Source organism: Dipodomys spectabilis, unplaced genomic scaffold, assembly GCF_019054845.1.
Source record: "Dipodomys spectabilis isolate Male_0828 unplaced genomic scaffold, ASM1905484v1 ptg000254l, whole genome shotgun sequence".
In the NCBI taxonomy this organism is placed as follows: domain Eukaryota; kingdom Metazoa; phylum Chordata; class Mammalia; order Rodentia; family Heteromyidae; genus Dipodomys; species Dipodomys spectabilis.
Window position 1 is genome coordinate 1,586,378 of NW_024870931.1, and position 21,986 is coordinate 1,608,363.

General features: G+C 57.1%; 1 pseudogene; it reads right to left on the reverse strand.

Annotated features, from left to right (window-relative positions):
* Positions 1–1,166: 1,166 nt before the first annotated feature.
* Positions 1,167–10,006, reverse strand: LOC122124916 (annotated as a pseudogene).
* Positions 10,007–21,986: the final 11,980 nt, after the last annotated feature.

The following is a 21,986-nucleotide window of genomic DNA, read 5'->3' on the forward strand; positions in this document are numbered from 1 at the left end:
ATCCCCGGGTGTAAAAGTCCCCGGATGTGGGATTCCCCGGATGTGTAAATACATCCCCGGGAATCCCCGGATGTGTCACCAGAAGTGAGAATCCCCAGATGTGAGAATCCCCGGATGTAGGAATCCCTGGATGTGAGAATCCCCGGATGTAGGAATCCCCGGATGTAGGAATCCCTGGATGTGAGAGTCTGTATGTGGGAATCTCCGGATGTGGGAATCTCTGTATTTGAGTATACCCGGATGTTTAATACCCGGATGTGAGTCCCCGGATGTGAGAGGCGCAGGCCAGGATCTGCCATAGCCCCAGGGAAGTTGGGGGTTGGGGGTCGGGTCGGGGTCAGAGGTCGGGGATCAGGTGGTTGCAGGCACAGAGCGGTCTGGGCGCGCAGCAGGGCTGCAGGCGCGGGCTCCAGGTGTTGTGTGCAGGGGTGAGGGGCGGGGCCACGAGGGGGCGGCGCATGCGCAGTATCTGGGCCACCGCGGCCTCCACGCGCCTGTGCGTCGCCATCGGGCCCTGCAGCGGGTGGGTCTCCCCCGGGTCCGCCGTCAGGTCAAAGAGCAGTGGCCGCAGGTGGCGGGTCATTCGCCGCCCCGAGCAGGCACAGGCAGGGAAACCGAGGCAGGCCCCCGAGCACGGCGAGTCGAAGCGCGGAGTGGCGAAGTGCAGCTTCCACACCGTGCGGCCTGCGGGGGGTGGGGGGAGAAAGGAGTAACATTCAGGGCCTCACATCCGGGGATTCCCATCCGGGAATTCACATCCAGAACATCACATCCAGGGATTCACATCCGGGCATTCACATGCAAGACCTTACATCCGGGGATTCCCATCCAGGACTTCACATCTGGTATTCACATCCGGGGATTCCCATCTCGGACCTCACATCCGGGAATTCACATCCGGGACCTCACATCCAGAACCTTACATCCGGGACTTCACATCCGGGGATTCACATCTGGGGATTCACATCCGGGGCCCCACATCCGTGCATTCACATGTGGGACCTCACATCCGGGGACTCACATCCATGGCCTCACATCCGGGGATTCTCATCTGGGACCTCACATCCAGGGATTCCCATTTGGGACCTCACATCCGGGGCCTCACATCCGGGGATTCCCATCTCATGTCTTCCATCCAGGTCCTCACATCCCAGGATTCCCACATCCGGGGCCTCACATCCAGGGATTCTCATCCAGTACCTCACATCCGGGAATTCCCATCGGGGACTTCACATCCGGGACCTTACATCCGGAGATTCCCATCTCATGCCTTCTATCCAGGTCCTCACATCCCAGGATTCCCACATCCGGGGATTCCCACATCCAGGTCTCCCACCCCCAGGCCTTGCATCCGGGTCCCTGCACGCATGCATGCAGCTCCCTCCCCCGCCCCGGGGCCCAGCGGAGGTCAAGGCACTCACTTGGGTGGTCGAACCAGCGCACGGCGTGCAGCCGGGCCTCGCAGTAGTGCAGCAGGAAGTCGTAGCCTGCGGCCTGCGCCGTCCCCAGCAGCGCGGGCATCAGGTCCCGGCCTTCCACCTCCCTGCGGGACCTGGATGTGCAGGCCAGAGCCCCCAGAGACCCGGATGTGCAGGCCAGAGATCCCAGAGACCTGGATGTCAAGGCTTGAGCCTTTAGAGACCCGGATGTGCAGGCTTCTGAGCCCTCAGAGACCTGGATGTGCAGGCTTCTGAGGCCTTCAAGACCCGGATGTCCAGGCTTCTGAACACTCAGAGACCCAGATGTGCAGGCTTCTGAGCGCTCAGAGGCCCAGATGTGCAGGCCAGAAATCCCAGAGACAAGGATGTCCAGGTTTCTGAGCCCCCAGAGACCCGGATGTGCAGGCCTGAGATCCCAGAGACCCAGATGTGCAGGCTTCTGAGCCCTCAGAGACCCAGATGTGCATGCCTGAGCCCTCAGAGACCCGGATGTCCAGGCCTGAGACCTGGGCCTAGGTACTCAGAGACCTGGATGTGCAGACCTGATGCCTTAGAGACCCGGATATGAAGGCCTGAGTCCTCAGAGACCCAGATGTCTAGGCTTCTGAGTGCTCAGAGGCCCAGATTTGTAGGCCTGAGCCCTTAGTTACCCGGATGTAAAGGCTCCTGAGCCCCCAGAGACCCGGATGTGCAGGTCTGAGCCCTCAGAGACCCGGATGTGCAGGCTTCTGAGCAACCAGAGACCCGGATGTGCAGGCCTCAGCCTCCCCGGCTCGGGATCCCCGAGGCCCCGGATGACCCCCCTTCTCCTCCACCCCGTGGGGACGCAGGCCGGCGAACTCCTACCTGTCCGCCGGAACCCAGCCCCCGGCCAGGCGCACCACGGTGGGGAACAGGTCCATGAGGCTGGTGGGCTCAGGCACCAGGCGCCCTGCGGGCAGCGTCCCAGGCCAGCACACCAGCCCAGGGACCCGGATGCCGCCCTCCCAGCCGCCCATGCCTTTGCCACCTGCAAGGGAGGGCGAAGGGCAAAGGTCAAGGGGCGGGGGCGGGCCGCGTGGGAGGCCCCGCCCACCCTGCCTCAGTTTTCCCCTCGCCTCGGTGAATGCCGTTGGAACCCCCGAGGCGGGCGCCCCAGCCCGGGCCTCCAGCGAGGCACTGTGGTCCGACGTGAAGTAGACGAGGGTACGGCGCCCCAGCCCCGCGCCGTCCAGCGCTGCCAGCAGTCGCCCTGCGTGGGGGAATGGGTCCGTGCCTCAGTTTACCCCCAGCATCCACCGTGCCTTGGTTTGCCCCCAACATGCACCGTGCCTCAGTTTACCCAACATGCATTGTGACTCAGTTTACAAATTTCCATCGTGCTTCAGTTTATCCCCAATGCCCAGTGACTCAGTTTACCAAACAGGCACCGTGCCTCAGTTTACCCCCAACGCTCACCGGGCCTCAGTTTACCCAAATGCACCGTGCCTCAGTTTACCCCCAACATGCACTGTGCCTCAGTTTACCCAAATGCACTTTGCCTCAGTTTACCCAAGTGCACCGTGCCTCAGTTTACCCTAAACATGCACCGTGCCTCAGTTTACCCCTATATTTGGGCCTCAGTTTAGCCAAGTGCACCGTGCCTAAGTTTACCCAAATGCACCGTGCCTCAGTTTACCCAACATGCACCATGCCTCAGTTTACCCAACATGCCTAGTGACTCAGTTTACCCAACATGCACCATGCCTCAGTTTGCCCAACATGCCCAGTGACTCAGTTTACCCAAATACACCGTGCCTCAGTTTACCCAACATGCACCATGCCTCAGTTTACCCAACATGCCTAGTGACTCAGTTTACCCAACATGCACCATGCCTCAGTTTGCCCAACATGCCCAGTGACTCAGTTTACCCAAATACACCGTGCCTCAGTTTACCCCAATACCCAGTGACTCAGTTTACACAACATGCACCGTCCCTCAGTTTACCCCTATATGCGGGCCTCAGTTTACCCACATCCACCGTACCTCAGTTTACCCAAATGCACCGTGCCTCAGTTCACCCTGAACATGCACCGTGCTTCAGTTTACCCAACATGCACCGTGCCTCAGTTTACCCAAGTGCACCTTGCCTCAGTTTACCCCCAACATGCCCAGTGACTCAGTTTATCCAAATGCACCATGCCTCAGTTTACCCAAACCCCATGCCTCAGTTTATCCCCAACACACTGACCCTGTCCCCGTGCCTCAGTTTACCCAAGTGCACCGTGCCTCAGTTTACCCCAATCCATTGACCCCGTTCCCATGCCTCAGTTTCCCCCATCCCGCTCACCCCATCTCTGTGCCTCAGTTTCCCCCAACCCACTCACCCCACCCCCGTGCCTGTTTCCCTATCCCACTCACCCCGTCCCCATGCCTCAGTCTCCCTATCCCGCTCACCCCACCCCGTGCCTCAGTTTCCCCTATCCCAAGCACCGTGCCTCAGTTCCTGCCGCCCCGCACTCACCCACCATCCAGTCGAGCTCCTCCACGTTGTCGCCGTGAGTGCGCGCTGCGGCCCCGGAAGGCAGGTGAGGTGACCAGCGGGACGTGGACGTGGAGGAAGGAGACGAGAAGGAGGAAGGGGCGGGCCTGGTGCCTGCGGACCCACGTCAGACCCCGCCCCCATCATCAATAACCTCACCAATAACCGACCTGATCAGGTATTGCCAATAATCAATCAGATGATCGATAATTGATCCTGATCTGATCAGATATTACCAATAATCGATCCTGATCTGATCGATAATACCAATAATCAATAGTGATCTGATCAAAAATACCAATAATCGATTGTGATCCGATCAGTTATTACCAATAATCGAACAGATCTGATCAGTTATTACCAATAATCAAACATCTAATCCATATGACCAATAATAGAACATGAGCTGATCAGATATTACTAATAATCGAACAGGACCTGATCAATAATACCAATATTCGATTGTGATGTGATCGATAATACCAATAATCGAACTTCATCTGATCGATAATACCAATAATTGAACATGAGCTGATCAGTTATTACCAATAATCGAACATCATCTGATCAGTTATTACCAATAATCGATCATGATCTGATCAATACTACCAATAATCGATCATGGTCTGATCTGAGGTCTACCAGATGTCTCTACAGATCTACTAGATGGAACATCTGGGGACCTGAGGTCTACCAGATGTCTATAGAGATCTACTGGATGTACATCTGGGGATCTGAGGTCTACCAGATGTCTCTGCAGATCTACTGATGGAACATCCAGGAACCTGAGGTCTACCAGATGTCTATAGAGATGTACTAGATGTAACATTCAGGGATTTGAGGTCTACCAGAGGATTTGAGGTTGACAGTTGACTATAGAGATCTACTGGATATACATCTGGGCACCTGAGGTCTACCAGTTGACTATAGAGATCTAGTAGATGTACATCTGGGTATCTGAGGTCTACCAGATGTCTATAGAGATCTACTGATGGAACATCCGGGGATTTGAGATTGACCAGTTGACTATAGAGATCTACTGGATGTACATCTGGGGATCTGAGGTCTACCAGATGTCTATAGAGATCTACTGATGGAACATCCGGGGATTTGAGGTTGATAGTTGACTATAGAGATCTACTGGATGTACATCCGGGGATCTAAGGTCTACCAGCTGACTATAGAGATCTAGTAGATGGCATCTGTCCCCCTCCCCGACTCCAGGCTGACCTGTGGATGAAGGCCTCAGCCTCCTGCAAGAAGAGCCCCGCGCTGGCCTCAAACCTCAGAGGCTGCTGGATGACCTGGTGATCCCTCATCAGGAAGCAGTCGGCATGGACGATGAAGACACCCAGGAGGCGGGAGGTGCAGGCCAGGAGCAAGGCCCCACATCCAGGGCCCAGCACCCAGGGCACCCAGCGCAGGCCCAGCAGGCCCGTGAGCTTCCCAGAGTCCAGGCAGAGCAGGGAAAGCAGCAGCAGCTGCGCCCCCAGGTCCAGGGGCCCTTGCAGATGCGCTCGCTTCTCCGAGGGCTCCGCTTGCAAGCAGTCCCCCATCAGGGTGAAGGGGACCCCGAAGAAGGAGTCAAACCCGTGGTTCAGGGGGTGGTGGCAGTGGTCAGTGGGGGACTCACAGTTGAGGCCCAGGTGCCATTTGCCTGGAGGGGAAGAGACGGATGGATGAGTGAATGGATGGGTGGATGGGTGCATGGATGGGTGGATGGATGGGTGGATGGATGGGTGGGTGGATGGTTGGGTGGGTGGATGGATGGATGGATGGATGGGTGGATGGATGGATGGATGGATGGATGGGTGGGTGGATGGATGGATGGATGAATAGGGGAATGGGTGGATGGATGGATGGCTGGATGGTTGGATGCACAGTGGATGGATGGATGGGTGGATGGGTGGATGGATGGATGGATGGGTGGGTGGATGGATGGCTGGATGGGTGGATGGATGGGTGGGTGGGTGGATGGATGGATGGGTGGATGGATGGGTGGGTGAATGGATGAATGGATGGAGGTGGATGGATGGATGGGTGGGTGGATGGATGGATGGATGGATGAATAGGTGGATGGATGGATGGGTGGGTAGATGAGTGGATGGATGGATGGATGGGTGGATGGGTGGATGGATGGATGGATGGATGGATGGATGGGTGGATGGATAGATGGATGGGTGGATGGATGGGTGATGGGTGGATGGATGGATGGGTGGATGGATGACTTCTCTCTTACCTATGAGGCCGGTGGCGTATCCCTGCTCCTGCAAGATCTTGGCGAAGGTGATCTCGGAGGTGCGCAGCCCGCCCGACACGGCTGCCCACTGCAGCACACGTGCCCCGTTGGTGGTCACCATGCCTTTCAAGAGAGAGGAGAAGGACCCTAGGTCAGTGATTATGGCGTCCCGGGTCAGGAGGGGGCATCTAACACCTTCAGGGGGAAGGCCTGCTGTGTCTGGGATAGCCTGGGACCTGCCCACCCGGGGTGGAAAGGACCCCAGCCCTGGGAGCCCCCGGGGGAAACCAATATGGCATCACTTCCGGTTTCCTGGCGTTTCAGGGGGGAAGTCCCAGAGTCTCAGGAATTTGAACCTGAGATCCTCAGAGTAGTCCTCCCCTCCCTCTAGTGGACCTCAGTGCCCTAGATGTTGAGCCTCAGTTCCCTGGATGTTGGACCTCAGGTCCCCGGATGTTTGATGTTAGTATCCCGGATGTTGGCCCTCAGATCCCCGGATGATGGAGTTCAGTGCCCTGTATGGTGGATATCAGGACCCCAGATGTTGGACTTCAGTTACCCGGATGTTGTAGCTCAGTTCCCTGGATGTTGGGTCTTACAACCCCGGATATTGGAGCTTAGATTCGGGTATGTTGGCCTTCAGATCCCCAGATGTTGGAGCTCTGTTCCCCGGATGTTGGGGCTCAGGTTCCCGGATGTTGGATCTTAGTACCCCGGATGGTGGATGTCAGGTCCTCGGATCTTGGAGTTCAGTTCCCAGAATGTTAGGCCTCAGATCCCCGGATGTTGGATCTTAGTACAATGGATGTTAGAGATAAGGTTCCCGGATATTAGAGTTCAGTGCCCCAGATGTTTGTGCTCAGATCCCCGGATGTTGGATCTTAGTGACCCGGATGTCAGAGATGAAGTCCCTGGATGTTAGAGCTCAGTGCCCCGGATGTTGGTGCTCAGTTCCCCGGATGTTGGGCTTTAGATCCCCGGATGTTGGGTCTCAGATCCGCAGATGTTGAATATCAGGTCCACGGATGTTGGATCTTAGTATCCCAGATGTTGGCTCTCAGATCCCGGGATGTGCTGCCCCCACCTTCCCCCCACCGCTCCCTCCGTTCCCCAGATGTCCCACCCCCCCATACCAACCCAGGCGCACAGGGTAGCGTCCTGTCAGGAAGGCCACACGGCTCAGGCTGCAGACTGACGCTGCCGCCAGGTGCTGGGTCAGCCACACGCCGTCCCGGGCCAGGCCGTCCAGGTGCGGGGTGCTGTGGGGGGAGAGGGAAACAGTCACAGCCAAGAACATACGGGGACCTGGGGTCTAACATCCGGGGATCTAATGCCCAACATCCCAGGAGCTGAAATCCAACATCCGGGGTCCTGAGATCCCACATCCGGGGATCTAAGATCCAACATCCAGGGACCTGAGATCCCACATCTGGGATACTAAGATCCAACCTCTGGGGACCTGAGGTCCAACATCTGGGGATCTAAGATCCAACATCTGGGGCCCTGAGATCCCACATCCAGGGTACTAAGATCTATATCTGTGGACTGGGCTCCTACATCCGGGGATCTAAGGCCCAACATCCGGGGACCTGAGGGCCTACATCCGGGCAACTAAGATCCAACCTCTGGGACCTGAGCTCAAACATCCGGGTACCTGGTCTCCAACATCTGGGACACTAAGATCCAACATCCAGGGATCTGATATCCAACATCCGGGGGCCTGATCTCTAACATCTGGGGTACTAACATCTAACATCCGGGAACCTGATTTCCCACATCTGGGGTATACTAAGATTTAACATCTGAGGACCTGATCTCCAACATCCGGGGCACTAACATCCCACATCCAGGGATCTGATATCCAACATCCGGGGACCTGATCTTCAACATCCAGGGAACTGAGATCTAACATCCTGGGAATTGAACTCCAACATCCGGGGACCTAACATCCAACATCCGGGGACCTGGGGTCCACTAGATGTCTATACAGTTCTCCTGGTGGAACATCCGGGGAACTGAGCTCTAACATCCGGGGTACTAACATGTAACATCCGGGGACCTGATATCCAACATCCGGGGCAGTAAGATTCAACATCCGGGGACCTGATCTCCAACATCGGGGACCTGATCTCCAACATCCGGGGACCTGATCTCCAACATCCGGAGCACTAACATCTAACATCCGGGAACCTGATTTCCCATATCCGGGGCATTAAGATCTAACATCCGTGGACCTGTCCTCCAACATCCAGGGCACTAACATCCCACATCCGAGGATCTGATATCCAACATCCAGGGTACTAACATCTAACATCCGGGGACCTGATATCCAACATCCAGGACACTAAGATCTAATATCCAGGCACCTGGGCTCCTACATCCGGAGGAATAAGATCCAACATCCGGGGCACTGAGCTACAACATCCAGGGTACTAATATCTAACATCCGGGGACCTGAGCTCCCACATTCGGGGCACTAACCTCCAACATATGGGGACCTGAGCTCCTACATCCGGGGCACTGAAGTCCAATATCTGGGGACATGATCTCCCACATCCGGGGTACTAAGATTTAACATCCAGGGACCTGATATCCAACATCTGGGGCACTAACATCCAACATCCGGGGACCTAGTCTCCAACATCCGGGGTACTAACATCCAACATCCAGGGAACTGAAGTCCAACATCCAGGAACCTGAATTCCCACATCCGGGGTATTAAGATTTAACATCCGGGGACCTGATATCCAACATCCGGGGACCTGGTCTTCAAATCCGGGGTACTAACATGTAACATCCGGGGACCTGATATCCAACATCTAGGGCACTAAGATCCAACATCCCGGGATTTGATATCCAACATCCACGATACTAACATCCAACATCCGAGGAACTGAGTTACTAGATGTCTATACAGTTCTCCTGGTGGAACATCCAGGGATCTGAGCTCCCACATCTGGGTAACTAAGGCCCTACATCCGGGCCTCCCCCTCTGCTCACTGCAGGCTGTGGTTCCCGAAGCTGCCCAGGTCGCCCAGGCCCAGGTCGTCGGCCAAGAGCAGCAGGAAGTTGGGGCGCAAGGGGGCAGGGCCTGCGCAGGGGCCAGGGGGGAGGAGGAGGAGGAGAAGGAGGAAGACGAGGGGTGGGGCTGTGCAGCTGCTGTGCGACCTGAGGAGGAGAGAGAGGATGGGTGGATGGATGGGTGGATGGATGGATGGATGGATAGGTGGATGGGTGGATGGATGGATGGATGGGTGAATGGATGGGTGGGTGGGTGTATGGATGGATGGATGGGTGGATGGATGGGTGGGTGGATGGATGAATGGATGGATGGGTGGATGGATGGATGGGTGGGTGGATGGATGGATGGATGGATGGATAGGTGGATGGGTGGATGGGTGGATAGATGGATGGGTGGATGGATGGATGGGTGGATGAATAGGTGGATGGGTGGATGGGTGGATGGGAGGAGGGATGGGAGGACTCCCCCTCCCTCCAGGCCCTCTCCTGACCAACATGGCGCCCAGGATCACGTCCTTCCCATGATGCTCCCCGTTTCCTGGAAGAGAAGGCCGGAAGCAGGAAGTGGGGAAGAGCTGAGGAACATCCGGCCACCCCAGGACCAGGCTGCTGTTGCCCCCACCAGTACAGCAGCCCCTCACCTAGTCTTTCCAGGCTTGTGGCGGGGCCCTGAAGCCCCCACCCTGGGGCATGGTGGGACATCCGGGTGGGGCTCCAAAAAGCAATCGAAGCCCCCCAAACCCGGGTCCCCACACCTCTCCCCGTGTTCCCCAGAGGACGAACTCACATCCACAGTTCTCTGCCATCAGCGCCTGGGCCTGTTGCTCTCCCTGCCAGCCAGGAAGCTCGCAGGGCGCAAATGTCCACGTCACTCCAGCAGCCAGAACTCCACAAACCCCCTCCAAAATAAAAGTCCCCTTGTTCCTTGGAAAGGAACAGGATGTGGTGCTGAAGGGGTAGGCAGGGAAGGAAGGGAAAAGCCCGGAGTTGCTGGGCTGGGTGCCAAGAAATTGCCAGGCCTGGCAGAGGCAGGAGGAAGGGGAGGAGGGAAACCTCGAGAACTATATGGAGGGCTGCAATAAGAGTCAGGACCGTCAGGGAGCGTGGCCTGTGCCCAGGGGGGTGTGGCCTGTGCTCAGTAGGGCGTGGCCAGAGCTCAGGAGGGCGTGGCCTGGACTGGGGAGGAAGTGAGGGACTCAGGAGGGCTTGGCCTGCGCTGGGGGGCGGAAGTGAGGAAGAATTCCATCCAGAAGCAGCATGGCTGCTTTATTGCCTCCCAGTCTGGGAAAGGACCCCAACGGCCAAAGCGCAGCTGGAGCCAAGGTGTGGAGTGCCTGCTCCGCCACATCCGGGTTCCACCTCTCACATCTGGGTCTCAACCCCTCACATCTGGGTCCCAACCCTCACATCCGGGTCCAAACCCCTCACATCCGGGTCCTGGTGCCTGCCAGTGGACTTGGAGTTAAGTGACATCCTGGTACTCGCCTCCACATCTGGGTTCCCGGACCTGGAGATCCCTAACATCCGGGTACAGACCCCACATACGGGTTCACAGACCTGGAGGTCCCTAACATCTGGGTACTCACCCCACATCCAGGTTCATGGACCTAGAGGTCCCTAACATCTGGGTACTCACCCCACATCCAGGTTCATGGACCTGGAGGACCCTAACATCCGAGTACCCAGCCCACATCCGGGTTCACTGACCTGGAGGTCCCTAACATCTGGGTACTCACCCCACATCCAGGTTCATGGACCTGGAGGTCCCTAACATCCAGGTAGTTCCCATTCCACATCTTGGTCCTGGACCCTCAGTGGATGTGGAGGGACCTGACATCCGGGGTCCTCACGCCACATCCGGGTCCTAGACCCTGTCAGTGGAAGGAGAGGAGCGTGACATCCGAGACTCCACACGCCACAGCCAGGCCTGTGGATGTGATATCCGGGTCCTGCCCAGCACATGTCCAGGTCCCAGCCACAGTCCACATCCGGGTTAATGGACGTGGACTTACATAACATCTGGGTTCCCCACACAACATCCGGGTCCTGGCCCCTCAGTGGACCTGGAGATAGGCGACATCCGGGTCCCCCAGTCCACATCTGGGTCCTGGCCCCTCAGTGGACCTGGAGATAAGTGACATCTGGGTCCCTGACGCCACATCCGGGTGAGTGGACACGGAGGAGGGTGACATCCGGGTCCCCCAGTCCACATCCGGGTCCTGGCCCTTCAGTGGACCTGGAGATAAGTGACATCCGGGTTCCCCAGGCCACATCTGGGTCAGTGGACACGAATGAGGGTGACATCCGGGTCCCTCCCAGTCCACATCCGTGTACTGGCCCCTCAGTGGACATGAAGGAAGGTGACATCCGGGTCCCTCCTAGTCCACATCCGGGTCCTGACCCATCAGTGCATCTGGAGGAAAGTGACATCCGGTTCCTCCATGCCACATCTGGGTCAGTGGACATGGAAGAAAGTGACATCCAGGTCCCTTCTAGTCCACATCCGGGTCCTGGCCCCTCAGTGGACCGGGAGATAGGTGACATCCGGGTTTCTCCCAGTCCACATCCGGGTCCTGGCCCCTCAGTGGACCCAGAGATAGGTGACATCTGGGTCTTTCCCAGTCCACATCCGGGTCCTAGCATCTCCGTGGCCTCTGGTGGGACCGCAGCTTCTGTACAGCACACACAGGTTTGGAGTCCCACATCCCGGCATCTTCCGGCTGGGGCCCAGGAGTCTTGCTGGAGCCGGACATCAGGGTCTCACGCGCTTTCCCGGCAACCGAACCCAGCGGCCTAAAGGCAGGAATGAAGCCCCACATTCGGGTCTTCTCGGTCTGTTGCCTGGCAACCGAAGGCACAGGCCTAGACGCTGTGGTGGAGCCCAACATCCTGGTATCTTCACTTGGTTGCCCGGCAACCGAACGCCACGGCCTAGCGGCGGGAATGAAGCCCCACATCCGGGTCTCCTCAGTCCATTGCCCTGCCATGGCACCCAGCGGCCTAGTGGCGGGAATGAAGCTGAACATCTGGGTCTCCGGCGCACGGGGGTCGTGTCCGGGCGGCGCATTGGGGTGGGCGTGGCAGATGTAGGCGGCGCGCACCTCCAGGCTGCCGTCGGTGCCCAATGTGAAGCGGCCATGACTCGGCGGCCCATGCAGCACCAGCCCGCCGGGCAGGCGCCAGGACACCGGAAGCTTGGAGGTGGGGCAGCACAGCCGGAAGCTGCCGCCCAGCGCCACACGCAGCGCTGCCCCCGACGCTGCCCCAGGGGGCGAAGTCAGTGCCCAAGATAGTGAGGCAGGCGCGTGATGGGGCAGAGCCGGCGCAACAGGGGTGGAGTCAATGCCTCAGGGCACAGTCAGCGCCCAAGATGGCGGCGCAGGTGGGCCAGGGGGTGGAGCTGCCTCAGAGGGCAGAGCCAGCGCACCAGGGGGCGGAGCCAGCGCCCAAGATGGCAGGGCAGGAGTGTGACTGGGCGGAGCTGGCGCGCCAGGGGGCGGAATCAACGCCTCAGAGGGCAGAGCCGACGCCACAGGGGGCAGAGCCCACGCCCACCATGGCGGCAGCCACACCCACATCTGGGCTTCACCCGCCAGGTTGCGCGCCACACACGCCACGGCGTAGCTGCCACCGCTGCGCAGCGCAAGCACATCCGGGATTTCCAACGTCCCACGTGCATCCACGCTGATCCCTCCCCCCGTGCGACTGCGATACGGGACTGGAAGTATCAGCCCACCCGGAAGTTCCCACAGCAGGCGGGGCTCGGGGACGCCATCCGCCTGGCAGCGCACGCGCAGACGCACCAGGGGGGAGACCCGGATGTCGTCGTTCACGTCGTCATGGACATCAGGCATGACCCGGATGCGCAGCGCCCACAGCTGCACGTGTAGGCGCACGGTGGCGCGCCAGCCCCGCTCCACCATGCACGTGTACGTGCCTGCGTCGGCCCGCCGTGCCCCCCGCAGGCGCAGACGCCCGTCCGGCAGCACCCGGAAGTGGGCGTCCTCCGGGCCGGAAGTGAAGGCCACGGGCTGCGAGGCCGGTGTCAGCCAGGTCACTGCGCGCGACCCCTGGGTCACGGGGGCACGTGAAGGTCACGGGGGTGCTGTAGGGGACGTAGAGCTCGGGGGTAGTGGGGCGGAAGCGGAAGTGGGAGATGAAGAGGAAGCAGGAAGTGAAGCAGGAAGTGAAGGGGAAGCCGGAAGTGAAGCAGGAAGCGAAGGGGAAGCAGGAAGTTAAGAGGAACCAGGAAGTGAAGAGGAAGAGGAAATAGGAAATGAAGAGGAAGAAGGAAGAGACTGAGAGGAAGAGGAAGAAGAGGAAGAAGGAAAGGAAGAGGAAGAAGAGGAAACATGAGAGGAAGCAGGAAGAGATGGAGAAGAGGAAGAAGGAAAAGAAGAGGAAGCAGGAAAAGAATGTGAAGAAGAGGAAGAAGGAAGAGACTGAGAAGAGGAAGAGGAAGGAAAGGAAGAAGAGGAAGAAGGAAGAGACTGAGAAGAGGAAGAGGAAGGAAAGGAAGAAGAGGAAGAAGGAAGAGACTGAGAAGAGGAAGAGGAAGGAAAGGAAGAAGAGGAAGAAGGAAGAGATTGAGAGGAAGAGAACAGGAAAGGATGAGAGGAAGAGGAAGAAAGAAAGGAAGAGGAAGAAGGAAAAGAAGTAGAGGAGGAAGCAGAGGAAGAGGAAGAAGATGAAGGATGGTGAGAGGAAGAGGAAGGAAGAGATGGAGAGGAAGAAGGAAAGGAAGAGGAAACAGGAAAGGAAGAGGAAGAAGAAGTTGAATGATGTTGAGAGGAAGAGGAAGAAGAAGGAAGTGATTGAGAGAAGAGGAAGAAGGAAAGGAAGAGGAAACAGGAAATGAAGAGGAAGAGGAAGAAGGAAGTGACTGAGAGGAAGAGGAAGCACCCGCCCTAGGCTCCGCTCCCCCACCCGTGGTCACACATCCGAGGTCTAACCCAGGCCCCAGGTCCCAGATCCCCACACTCCCATCAGGCCTCGAGACCCGAACATCCAGATCTCCCAGGACACCGGATGGGACGTGGAGGCAGTGGTGGGCAGCACAGTCCTCCCTGGGATCGGCATCCTGGGTCGCGGGGGTCACGGGGGTCACGGGAAGCCGGGGTTGCAGATAGGAGGCGCCTGGCCCAGCCGCCAACTCCACGCGCAGCCGTGCATGCGCGTTGCGTGCCACACACACGTACTCCCCCGCATCTCGTGACGTCACCGGACGAACGGATAGCGTGCCGTTGGGAAAGGCGTGGACCCGGATGTCAGAGCTGGGGAGGGGAGAGGGAGGGAGGGCAGGAAGGAAGGAAGGAGGGAAGGAAGGAGGGAAGGATGAAGGAAGGATTGGAGGGAAGGAAGGAAGGATTGGAGGGAAGGAAGGATAGAAGGATTGGAGGGAAGGAAGGAGGGAATGTAGGGAAGGGAGATTGGAAGGAAGGAGGGAATGTAGGAAAGGAAGGATGGATGGAAGGAAGGAAGGATTGGAGGGAAGGAAGGAAGGATTGGAGGGAAGGAAGGAAGGATTGGAGGGAAGGAAGGAAGGATCGGAGGGAAGGAAGGAAGAAGGGAAGGAAGGAAGGAAGGAGGGAAGGAAGGAGGGAAGGAAGGAGGGAAGGAAGTAATAGGAGGAAAGACCATAAGGAAGGGAAGACAAATTTGAAGCCAATGTTAGTTATTCACACATGTGACATATGCATCCAATACTCATCTTGTATCGATCCCTGATCGATCATCTATCAATGATCTATCACTAGGGTTCTACCTTGCGATCTGGCAAGCCAGGACCTATAAATTACCTATTCACTGCTAATGGATCTACCATCCCCACCTCATCTCTATCAATATTTAATCAATAATCGATTTGTTATCTATGGTCTACTGTGTCTATGTCATCTGTCTAATCCATCCTCTATCAATTAACTATCTATCAAGGGGTATCATCTTTATCCCAACTATGGGTGGATGGATGGATGAATGCATGGATGGGTGGATGGATGAGTGGATGGATGGGTGGATGGATGGATGGGTGGATGGATGGGTAGATGGATGGGTGGATGAATGGGTAGATGGATGGGTGGATGAATGGGTAGATGGATAGATGGATGGGTGGACGGATGGGTGGGTGGATGGGTGGGGGAATGGATGAGTGCATGGGTGGATGGGTGGAGGGATGGGTGGATGGATGGATGAGTGGATGGGTGGATGGATGGATGGATGGAGGGATGGATGGATGGATGGGTGGATGGGTGGGTGGATGGATGGATGAATGGATGGGTGGATGGATGGATGGATGGGTGGGTGGATGGATGGATGGAAGGGTGGATGGGTGGGTGGATGGATGGGTAGATGGATGAATGGATGGATGGGTGGATGGGTGGGTGGACGGATGGATTGATGGGTGGATGGATGGGTGGATGGATGAGTGGATGGATGGATGTGTGGATGGGTAGATGCACTGGTGGGTGGATGGATGCCCCCCACTTCCCACACTCACCTGCTCCCAGCATCTACCAGGCGCCCATCTGGCAGCCTCCAGAACACACATGGGGCGGGGTCCCCGCGCGCGTGGCAGTGCAGCGTGAGGTCAGCACCGTGGGGCATGCGTGTGGCGAGCGGGCCTCGGGGTTGGACGCTGGGGGGGAGACGCGCGTGCGCGGGCGTTACTTTGACGTGGACAGTGCGTCCCTCGCTGGTCAGCGCTTTGGCGGCCACGCACTCGCACTCACCAGCATGCCGCGGGGCCTGCAGGCGGCGCAGCACCAGTGTGCCATTGGGGAGGACGTAGACGTCGCTGAGTCGAGGGTGCGTGTGCGCATGCACGGGTCTCACGTGGGTCCTGTCAGGCAGGCGCCAGTGCAGGGCCGCAGGGGAACAGGCCTGGGCTGTGCAGGGCAGGTGCAGGGTGAGGCCTGCGTGGGCAGACACGAACTCCGTGGGCGCCTCGCGCAGCACGGGGGGGAGCGGGGGAGGCGTGCATGACATTTCCACGTGTGTCAGAGCCACGCATGCGTGCTTCATGTGTATCAGGTGAGTGTGGAAGGGACGTGATCGTGTCCCTTTTACGAGTGATATTTCCACGTGTGACCATTGTGTGAGTGTCAGATTCACGCGTGACATTTACACGCGTGTCAGATCCATGCATGTGCGGTCCAAGAGTATCAGGGCCATGCAGAAGGGACCTGATCACGTCCATTCCACGCATGACATTTTCACGCGTGATGTTTTCAAGCGTGTCAGGTCTATGAATGGACCTGATCGTGTCCATTCCACGCCTGTCATATCCAAGCGTGACATTTGCACGCGTGTCTGATCCATGTATGTGCATTCTAAGAGTTTCAAGTCCACGCAGAAGGGGTCTGATCGTGTCAGATCCACGAGTGACATTTCCACTGGGGTTAAGCCTATGAATAACAGACATGATCGTGTCCCTTTCACTCGTGACATTTACATGTGTGACATTTACACGCATGTCAGATGCAGTTATGTGAGTTTCACGCGTGTCCAGTGAGTGTGGAAGGGATCTGATCGTGTCCATGTCACGTGTGACATTTTCACACGTGATCATCAAGTCAGTGGCAGGCCTACGCGTGCCCAGTTTGCTCCTGTGAGGTCCACGCCTGTCCTTTCCACGCGTGACCATCGTGTGAGTTTCAGATCCACTCGTGACATTTCCATGAGTGTGCATCGTGCCAGCGTCAGATCCACTCGTGTCCGTCCCACGCGTGTCGGGCGCCGCTGGGGTCAGCTCCATGCCTGGGGATAGACAGACGGACGGAGGGAGGGACAGAGGGACAGGGCGTTGGATAAGGGCCCCTGTGCTGGTCGGAGACAGTGCTCTGTCCCTTTGTCTGTCCGTCCGGCTGTCCATCTCTCTGTCTGTCTGTTTATCCATCTGTCTGTCAGTCTGTCTATGTCTGTCTGTCCCTCTGTCTTTCTGTCAGTCTGTCTGTTCGTCTGTCTACTTGTCCGTCCGTCTGTCCATCTGTCTGTCCCTCTGTCTCTCTGTCCCTCTGTCTGTCCATCTGTCTGTCCCTCTGTCTCACTGTCCATCTGTCTATCCATCCATCAGTCCATCCATCTGTCTGTCCATGTGTCTGTGTCGCTCCGTCCACCGATGTATCTGTCTGTCCATTCATCTGTCCATCCATCTATCTACTGTCTGTCTACCTACCTGTGTATCCTTCCTTTCGTCCATCTCTCTCTCTCTCTCTCTCTGTCTATGGCTCTGTTTGTCTATCTGTCCATTGCTCTGTCTGTCTATCTATGATTCTATTTGTCCACTGGTCCATCCATCTAGCTATCTGTCCATCTGTCTGTCCACCTGTCTCTCTATGTATCTGTCTGCCTGTCTGTCTGGTGTCTGTCTACCTATCTGTCTACCCACCTGTCCATGTTATCTCTTTCAATCCATCCATCCATCCACCCGTCTGTCTATCCATCCATCTGTCCATCTGTCTCTCTGACTGTGTATGCCTCTGTCTGTCTATCTGTCCATTGGTCCATCTATCCATCTGTTCATCTGTTCGTCTCTCTGTCCATTCTTCTGTCTATCTGTCTCTATGGCTCTGTCTATCCGTCCATTGGTCTGTCTGTCTGTCTGTCTATCTATCTATCTATCTGTCTGTCTGTCTGTCTGTCTGTCTACCTATCCATCCATCCAACCATGTATGTTTCTATCTGTCTGTGTGTCTATCCGTCCAGTTGTCCATGTATCTCTCTGTCTGTCTGTCTCTCTATGGCTCTGTCTGTCCATCCTTCCATTGGTCAGTCTGTCTGTCTGTCTCTTTCTATCTGTCCATGTCTCTGGTGTCTGTCTGTCTATGGCTCTGTCTACCCGTCCATCAGTCTATCTGTCTGTTTATCCATCCATCAGTCCATGTATCTCTCTGTCTGTCTGTCTGTCTCTCTATGGCTCTGTCTATCTGTCCATTGGTTTATCTGTCTGTCTGTCTACCTATCTGTCCATCTGTCCTTCTATCTATCTACTATCTGTCTACCTGTCTATCCGTCCTTCTGTCTGTCCATCTGTCCACCTGTCTCTGTATCCATCCGTCTGTCTGGTGTCTGTCTACCTATCTGTCTATACATCCATCAGTCTGTCTGTCTGTCTACCCATCCATCTGTCCATCTATCTCTTTTTCTATGGCTCTGTCTGTCTATCTGTCCATTGGTCTGTCTATCTATCCATCCAGCTGTCTGTCTGTCTACCTATCTATCCATCCATCCAATCATGTATGTTTCCATGTCTGTCTGTCTCTCCATCCATCTGTCCATGTATCTCTCTGTCTGTCTGTCTATGGCTCTCTCTGTCCATTTGTTTATCTATCTATCTATCAGTCTATCTGTCTGTTTATCTATCTGTCCATCTCTCTGTCTACTGTCTGTCTACCTGTCTATCCGTCCTTCTGTCCATCTGTCTGTCTGACTCTCTATGGCTCTGTCTATCCGTCCATTCATCCGTTTATCCACCTATCTGTCTGTCTGTCTGTCTGTCTATCCATCCGTCCCTCTATCTATCTGTCTGCTCTGTCTGTCTGTCTGTCTGTCTGTCTGTCCGTGCGTGTGTGTTTGTCTTCCCAGTCATCCTGTCCCCCACACGGCCAGGAACACAGACAACAGACAGACAGACAGAGTAAAGGACTTCGCCCCTCCCCTTCCCATGCCCTCTGACCTGTACATGCCCTCTGCCCTCCCAGTGACCCCTGACCTCCCTGTGACCTCTCCATGACCTCTGACCACTCTGTGTCCTCTGACCTCGTGTGACTCCTGGGTTCCCCATGACCTCTGACCTCCCAGTGACCCTCCCGAGACCTCCCCGTGACCTCTCCATGACCCCTAAGTTCCCCATGACCTTTGACCTCCCATCCACTTCTCGCCCATGGCCTCTCACCTCCCCGTGACCTCTCCATGACCTCTGACCTCTCTGTAACCGCTGACCCTACTGTGACCCCTGAATTCCCTGTGACTTCTGACCACCCATGACCCCTAACTTCCCCGTGACCTCTGACTGTCTTGTATCCTCCCTGTGACCTCTAACCTCCACCTCCTATTTGGCTCCCTTCAGTCCCCTGTCCCCACACCAAGAGCCTGCAGGAGACAGATGGGTAAACTGAGGCTCACCCTTTTCTAGCTTGTTCCAGGCGCCACGGGGCGGGGTCACGGCGGGCGGGGCCGGGGGTCGTGGGTCAAAGGTCCCGGGAAGCTGCAGGACGGGAAGGGAGGGCATCCGGGGCACGGCCATGCAGGGTCGTGACCATGGGGTCACGGGGGTTCGACGTGGGTCCTGGCAGGGCGCGGTGGGCTTTGTGCTGTTGCCCCTGCCTGCGGCCGCCGCCAGGCCTCCTGGAGGCCAGAAGTAAGGAGGCCGGAAGTGAGGAGGCCGGAAGTGAGGAGGACAGAAGTGCAGAGGTCAGAGCAGCAGATGGTCGAGGGGTGGAGGCCGGAAGTGGGGATGTCCGTGTCAAAACCAGAAGTGGAGAGGTCCGTGGGGAGACCGGAAGTGTGGAAGTCAGAAGTGGGGATCTCCAAGTGGTAATAGGAAGTCGGGTGCTCCCACTGGAGACCGGAAGCCGGGAGGTCCGTGGGGAAACCGGAGGTGTGGAAGCCGGAAGTGGGGATCTCTCAGTCGAAAACAGAAGTGGGTAGGGCGAAGTAGTGGAGGCATGAAGTGGGGATTTCTGAGTGGAAACCGGAAGTGGGGAAACAGGAAGTGGGGTGGTCCGAATGGAGACCGGAAGTGGGGATCTCCGCGTGGAGACCGGAAGTGTAGATCTGCAAGTGGAGCCCAGAAGTGGGGAGGTTCGAGACAAAACCGGAAGTGTGGAAGCCGGAAGTGGGGTGGTCCGAGTGGAGACCGGAAGTAGGAATTTTTGAGTGGAAACTGGAAGTGTGGAAGTAGGAAGTGCGGGGGTCTGAGTGGAGACTGGAAGTGGGGAGGTCCGCGGGGAGAGCGGAAGTGGGTAGGCGGAAGTAGTGAAGACAGGAAGTGGTGATGTTCGAGTGGAAACCGGCAGTGTGGAGACGAGAAGTGGGGTGGTCTGAGTGGAGACCGGAAGTGGTGAGGTCCGAGTGGAGACCGAAAGTGGGTCAGCGGAAGACACAGAGACCGGAAGTGGGGATATTTGTATCGAAACCGGAAGTGTGGAAACCGGAAATGTGAACGCCGGAAGCGGGGAGGTCTCCTTGGAGACTGGAAACAGGGAGGGTGGGGCCCAGAAGTTGCCCGTGCTTCGGCCTCGCACGCGCGCCAGGATGCGCGCCGAGTGCTAGGGCCGGATATGCTCAGCAGCCACTGTTGGGCACGGGTGGCGCGGCAAGGCGGGCTGGAACCCGCGGCCGGCGGGGGCGGCACGCGGGACGGGAGGGAGACGCAGAGGCGGCAGACGCCGCTGCTGCCCGCGCTTGGGGCCGCCAGCAGGACGCCGACGCCACAGCCACACTTCCCCAGTGCCCAGGCCCAAGCTTGGCACACCAACAATGACGTCAGCACCGCGCGATGCCCCCGCAGCCGCTTCAACAGCGGCGCCTGCCATCTTGGAATCTGCCATTTTTGAATCCGCCATCTTGGCCTCCTCCATCTTGGAATCCGCCATCTTAATTCCCTCCATCTTGGATTCCTCCATCTTTGGTTCCACCACCTTGTTTTCGGCCATCTTTATTCCTTCCATCTTGTTTTCCGCCATCTTGATTCCTTCCATCTTGGATTCCGCCATGTTGCTTTCCCTGATCTTGTTTCCCTCCATTTTGGATTCCGCCATCTTGGCGTCCACCATCTTGGAATCCACCATGTTGGTGTCGGCCATGTTGGATTCCACCATGTTTTCGGCCATCTTGGTTCCCTTCATCTTGGATTCCTCCATCTTGTTTCTCTCCATGTTTGATTCCGCCATCTTGGCTTCTGCCATCTTCGTTAAGTCCATCTTGGATTCCGCCATCTTAGTTCCCTCCATCTTGGATTCTGCAATCTTGGCTTCTGCCATTTTGTTTCCTTCCATCTTGGATTCCACCATCTTGGTTCCCTCCATCTTGGTGTCCACCATCTTGTTTTTGGCCATCTTGGAATCCGCCATGTTGGCGTCGGGCATGTTAGATTCTGTCATGTTTTCGGCCATCTTGCTTCCCTCCATTTTGGATTCCGCCATCTTGGTGTCCACCATCTTGGAATCCACCATCTTAATTCCCTCCATCTTGTTTTCCGCCATCTTGTTGCCTTTCGTCTTTGATTCTGCCATCTTGTTTTTGGCCATCTTGCTTTCTGCCATCTTGGATTCTTCCATCTTTGATTCTGCCATCTTGTTTTTGGCCATCTTGCTTTCTGCCATCTTTGATTCTTCCATCTTTGATTCCACCATCTTGTCTCCAGCCATCTTGCCCCCCGCCGCCCCACCCACGCTGATGTCGGCGTCCCAGCGCGCCAGCCCCAGCGCGTTGGCGGCCACGCACACATAGCGCCCGGCGTGCCGTGGGCCCAGCGTGGGTAGCGTCAGCGTCCCGTCTGCCCCGACCCCGACCCCATTCATCCCCAGCTCCGTCTCCGCCCAGGCCCAGCGCCCTCCCGGCAGCAGCCAGCCCATGCGCACCGCTGGCTCCGCCTCCGCCCGGCAGCCCAGCCGTAGCGCGACGCATGCAGGCAGCACCAGATCCGTGGCCGCTGGCGCCTGCGACGCCACCACGAACATGTGCTGCACCCGGCCTGTCATGGCGGCCTCAAAGCCGCCGTAGGCCGCAGGGCCCGGGGCTGCAGACGGGGTGTCGGCCGTGGGGGCTGCGGCTTCAGAAGGGGCG